Source organism: Abrus precatorius, unplaced genomic scaffold, assembly GCF_003935025.1.
Source record: "Abrus precatorius isolate BTA unplaced genomic scaffold, Abrus_2018 Scaffold3, whole genome shotgun sequence".
NCBI lineage: Eukaryota > Viridiplantae > Streptophyta > Magnoliopsida > Fabales > Fabaceae > Abrus > Abrus precatorius.
Window position 1 is genome coordinate 30,480,873 of NW_020874373.1, and position 6,000 is coordinate 30,486,872.

Consider the following 6,000-nt stretch of genomic DNA (forward strand, 5'->3'; position numbering starts at 1 on the left):
TTGACATACAAGTAATAATAATAATAATACAGTGTCTAATATTTGACATGTTAGAACCGAAGTGATTTACTGAAGGCCTTGCAAGACATTAAATCCTTAGCATCATTGGAGGCAGGTTTTCCTGGTCCCCTCTTCCTACCAAAAATGGGTTTGAGCAAATTCTTGACTACCTTATGGAATCGTGAGCCGCCAGCAGCACGAGCATGACGACGAGGCTCTTGCATGACCTGAGTCACGAGAGGCATTGGAGCCATGCTGATGAGTCGTGAATGTGATTTTGGCAACTTCGGTTCTGAAAGGCTTCGACCCAACATGACTCGGTTCAACTGTGCTGCGTGTGCCTCAAAGGATACCCTCTCAAACTCGTCCAATAGACTACTCTGTTCGTCTCCGAACCTCGTTCCAATCACTGCCATCTTGTTTTACCCAAGTGTTTGGTTTCACTATGTGACTCTAGTTCTGATTTCATAATGTAACATTGGAAGCATAAAGGGTTCTGTTTTTCCTATGTAATATCTCTTCTTTCTTTTTTTTTCTACTTTTGTTAACTTAAAGATTGTTTGAGGAGTCCTTGTCTAAACAAAGTATAGATTCGGTTATTGTTTAGATGACGACATTGTCACATTTTCTAAAACAGCGATGTTATAATTTGGGGTAAAATTAATATTTAATTAAAAAGTTAAATGATATAAATGTTTTTTTTTAGTATTTAGTCTATTTAAATATTAAGAAGTTAAGATTTAAGTCTATATTATTAACTCTTTTTATTAATAATAAACATCAGCACTTTTATTTAGTATATTATATTATTATTTTTAAATATTTTATTATTTAAAATTAATATTTATAAATAAATTTATAAATATATTTTAAATATTTATAAATAAGTCTTATCATTTTTTTGGCTTTTTTATTTTAATATTATAATTTAAAAAACTATTTATCAAAATATATTAACTTTAAAACTATTTCCCAGTCTGAGGTGAATCTACCAACGTGACAAAGGGTTTCGCCAAAACGGTAGCGAAATGTTATCAAGTTTCGTCAAAAGAACAACGAAACTAACAAGGATGCCACATGTCTCATTTTAATTAATTTTGCAAAGGTGATGGCAAAATTGTAATATATTTTCGCCACAAGATTGGCAAAACTTGTGGGGGCTTGACACATGTCGACATCTACATAATTTCGCACTACGAATGGCGAAATAATATTACTATTTTGTCACCTAAATTGCGAAACAGATAGGCACTTGCCACATGGCTCCAATGTGAAGAAGTTCGCAAATAATGTGGCGAAACTTGACGTCTATATATATCCCACCAAACATCTCATTTATCATTGAATAAGAGGAAGTTAAAAGAAATTCAGGTCAGTATAATTTAATAAATTTATGATTTATTTCATTTTAAATTTAAATTATAAATTTAGTTAGTTATAATTAAATAAATTATTGAGTAAATGAATGAGCATTGTATTTTTAAATTATATTTTGTTAAAAATTAATTAAAGTTTATTTGTAAAAATGTAGGATAAGTGGAATTGTTATTATTATGTATTGGAATGATAGAATTTATGAAGGAAATAAAGGAATGATTTTTGAAGGAAGTAAGAAAGTAATTAAGATAAAGCGAGGAGTGAGTTTTAAAGCTTTGAAGAGAAAAATTCATTTGAAACTTAATCTCAATCAGAATGAAGTTATTTCTAGATTAATTTCTCATTTTTTGATTGATGAAAATATTAGACAGTATACAGCTTTGGATATATGTGATGATGAAGATATTGATTGCATGATAAGTGCATTTTAACAACAATCTAGTAGAAATGTTATTGAGTTATATGTATATATTGTTGTTGGTAGAAGTTCATCTGTGCCCTTGCAGATGATGAATTTAAATTTATCATTTTTACAGCAAAACGATGGAACTAATGTCAGTCGTCATTATAGTGGAGGTAAAAATAATTATGTTGTAATATCTTTTAGTAATATATTTAATTGTTGGAATTAAAAATGATAAATTTGTTGCAATAAAGGAGTTAGAAATAATGTTGATGAAGATAATGAAGGCTCAGATTATGAGAGTTACAGTGATGAAGATGATGAATCGGAAATTTCGTTAGGTAGTTCTTCTACTGATGTTGAGGCGAGTTTCATTCTAACTTAAATATACAAGTAATCGAAAATGTAGGAGGTAATGTAGAATAATTTTAAAAATTAGTTGTTTTTAGTTATTTATTTAAATATTAATGCCAAAGATTTATGAAAAATATAATGCATGGGATACTATAATTCCTTTATGGAATGATACTCCACAGTATAAATATATTAATTGAGAATATCCTGATCAAGAAATGAATGAAGAACATTATCAAGAAGTGAATTCATTGGTTCAAGGAGATCCATTATTCATTGGCTTGTTATTTGACAGTAAAGAAGATGTGAAGAATGCATTAAAACATTACTCAATGAAGATTCATCAAAGTTATTTTGTGGCTGAGTCTAAACCAACATGTTTATATGTTAAATGCTTATACCATAGCAGTGGTTGTCCATGGAGAATGAGGGCTTCATTGTTGAAGAATTCAAACAAGTGAAAAAATACTAGGTGGGGTGGTTTACATACATGTGTTAATATGAGAATTTCTCAAGATCATCAAAAGTTAGATTCTGATTTAATTTGTTCATGCATACTTGGTAAGACAACATTAATTTTTCTTTTTTCTTTTTACATATTTATCCTTATTAACTAGCCCAATTTTATTTTATGTAGGAATGGTGAACGAAGAACCGTCCGTACATATTTCATTGATACAAGAGGGAATATGTGCTTAGTTTGGATATAAAATTTCATATGAAAAAGCTTAGAAGACAAAGCAAAAAGCCATTGTTAAAGTATTTGGTGATTGTGATGAATCATACGCTATGTTGTCACATTGGTTAGAATACATGTAATTACATGCTCCTGGATCTGTTTATAAAATTGAAACAAAAGAGTATGTGGTTGGTCATCAAGTGGATAACAGGTTTAAAGTATTTGAACAGTTATTCTGGTCATTTAAACAATGTCATGAAGCTTTTAAATTCTGCAAACCTATATTACAAGTGGATGGGACGTTCTTATACGGTAAGTATCGTCATACATTGCTCATTGTAACAACTCAAGATGGAAATAATTGTGTCCTTCCAATAGCTTTTGCAATTGTTGAAGGAGAAACCTTGTCAGCATGGGAATGGTTCTTAGCATTGATTCGTTTGCATGTTACGAATAGATCAGAAATTTGTTTGATATCAGATAGGCATCAAAGTATCAAAGGGGCTGTGTCAAATCCACACATTGGGTGGCAACCTCCAAATGTGTATCATGTATATTGCATTTGTCATATTGCCAGCAACTTTAATCACTGGTTTAAAAATATAGGACTGAAGAAAGACCTCATCAAATTGAGTATGTATTGTTTTGTTTTACCTAATTATTCATCATGTCACATTTATTTCACATGGTTTTAATGTTGGTTCTGTTATATATGTAGGCTATACACCATCGAAAGTCATATTTGAACAAAAGTTAACTAGATTTCATAATGAATATGAAGATATACAAAGGTGGATTGACTGCATATCAAAAGAGAAATAGGCATTATCTTACGATGACAAAGGATGACGTTATGGACACGCGACCACAAATCTCTCAGAAGCAGTCAATAAAGTATTGAAAGGTTCTAGAAACCTGCCCATTACTGCATAAGTTAAAGCCACATATAGACGATTGATTGAATATTTTGTGAAGCGTGGAGAAGAGGCAATGTCTGACTTTCATAATGGAAGCATATTTTGTTGTAAAGTCATGTTGCAAATTCAAAAAAATCAACAAGAAGCTTCATCACATCAAGTTCGTCAGTATGACATACAAAGAAAAAGTTTTGAGGTTGAAGAAGCTTTTAATTCAATAACTCAAAGGGGTGGACACAAATAGACAATTATCTTGGATAAGAGATATTGTGAATGTGGAAGATTCTAGTCTTACCGAATTCCTTGTTTGCATGTGATAGAGGCCTGTATAGCTATGAGTATTGATTTTTGGCAATATGTTGACCCAGTGTATTCCCTGAAATATGTTGTAAATGCGTATTCGCCACATTGGTTCTCCCTTGGAAATGAATGCAACATTGTTACAAATAATGAATGGAAGTTGGTGCCTGATGTGGACAGAGCAATAGGTAAGGGCCGACCAAAGTCAACTAGTATTAGGAATGAAATGGACTGGGTTATGTCACAAACAAGAAAAAAGTGTTCCAAATGTAACGAAGTAGGTCATAATCGACGCCATTGTCCTCAACATAACAATGTCCGTTAAATATGTTGGCAACTTGTAGTTTTAACTTTAAATGCATACAATATGTATTCCTTCATAATGTTTTAATGTTTATTTGGAATGTAATTTATCGTAATTATCACTTGATATGCATAGGTGTAGGCGGGATAGCTCACTCTGCTGCTTGTACTTGTCTTCGTCGACGTCCCAAACCTTTTCTTTCTCTTCGTTGTTGCGGTTGGTCTATATGTAAGTCTGGTTGGGCAGGATTACCACTCTGTGCAGGAGGATCTGAAGATAACACAGGCTTTAATATGCGATCTTACTCTTTTTTAAGTGATAGGAGCATCTCAGACAAGTCTTTAATTCATGAAAGGTAAAGCAATCTTGTTCATCAATGCTCAAGTAGTGCAATCTCTCCATCGCATCACCCTAAAATGACAAAAATGTTTCCTTTTAAATGTTGCTAATAAAAAAACATAATAGTGAAAAGAGTGAATCAAATTTCAACATATCGATAAAGCTGATATAATTGCATCCTTAGTCATCCAACGACGAGTGTGACTAACATACCATCACATGTATTCTGAATTTGAACTCAGTAAACCATACTGAGGCTCATTGGTCATCACCCAAAGTTGTCTACTCTCCCAAATCTCTAACTTAGAACTAAACTTCAATGATCAATCTTCTCCAGTCTTTCCTCTAATGGTAAGGTCATGTAGCTGGTCAGGCTGGTAAGGAGCCGGAGGTATGTGCTGTACCATACCAAACTGACGCATTACTCAATCAGGTTGATGCCACTCGCATACCTGAAAACATATAAGTGGCACCACTGCCCTTCATAAATCCATATCATCTCTACAGATAGGTGGAAGAATGTTGATGAGTTTCATATTGTATGACACCCATACAATTTGTATCATGACATAAAAATATGATTAATAACGAATCAAAGTTCTATATTGTAATCAAAACTAAAGTATAAAAGTAGACTATAACACCTCATCATGTGCTAGACGATAAAAAATATATCTAGAGTATTGCACATCTTTCTTCCCCTTTCTTATACCCTGCGATAACCAAGGGGCATGTGGAAGGTGTGCATCTTGGGCCTCCACATCTCTACTAAAGCAGTAATCAATCCCACATCTAGGAAAAACTGGGATAAGTTTGCTACTCCAATAAAACCTATTAACTCCAAATGCGAAATGATTTCTTCTGGAACACCCTCTATTCCACTGGGAATATTTTGACTCTTCTTGACCCTGAATATCGGGTGATCATGTCCATCCCAAATATGTTCAGAAACATGAATACTCTGAAACCGAATGAGTGATGGATCTTTTGGCCCGAGATTAATAATCCTACTTTGTCATGAAGATGATGTCATCTATACAACAAAATTATTATAAAATTTCATTCTATAATAATGCCTTTATATTTTACTAACATAATTAATATTACATATTTTATAATAATTAAACACATTTACAAGCTAAATACTAGAACATTGTAATGACATGCATATATATTCAATGGAATATATTCTAAACATTAATATAAGCTATAATCACATCAATATCAATCTCATTATAAATTATAATTTACATAATATCAATTTTATTTTATAAATAAATATTCTTATAAAAATGTTCTTAATATAATTTATATAAATAATTAAATG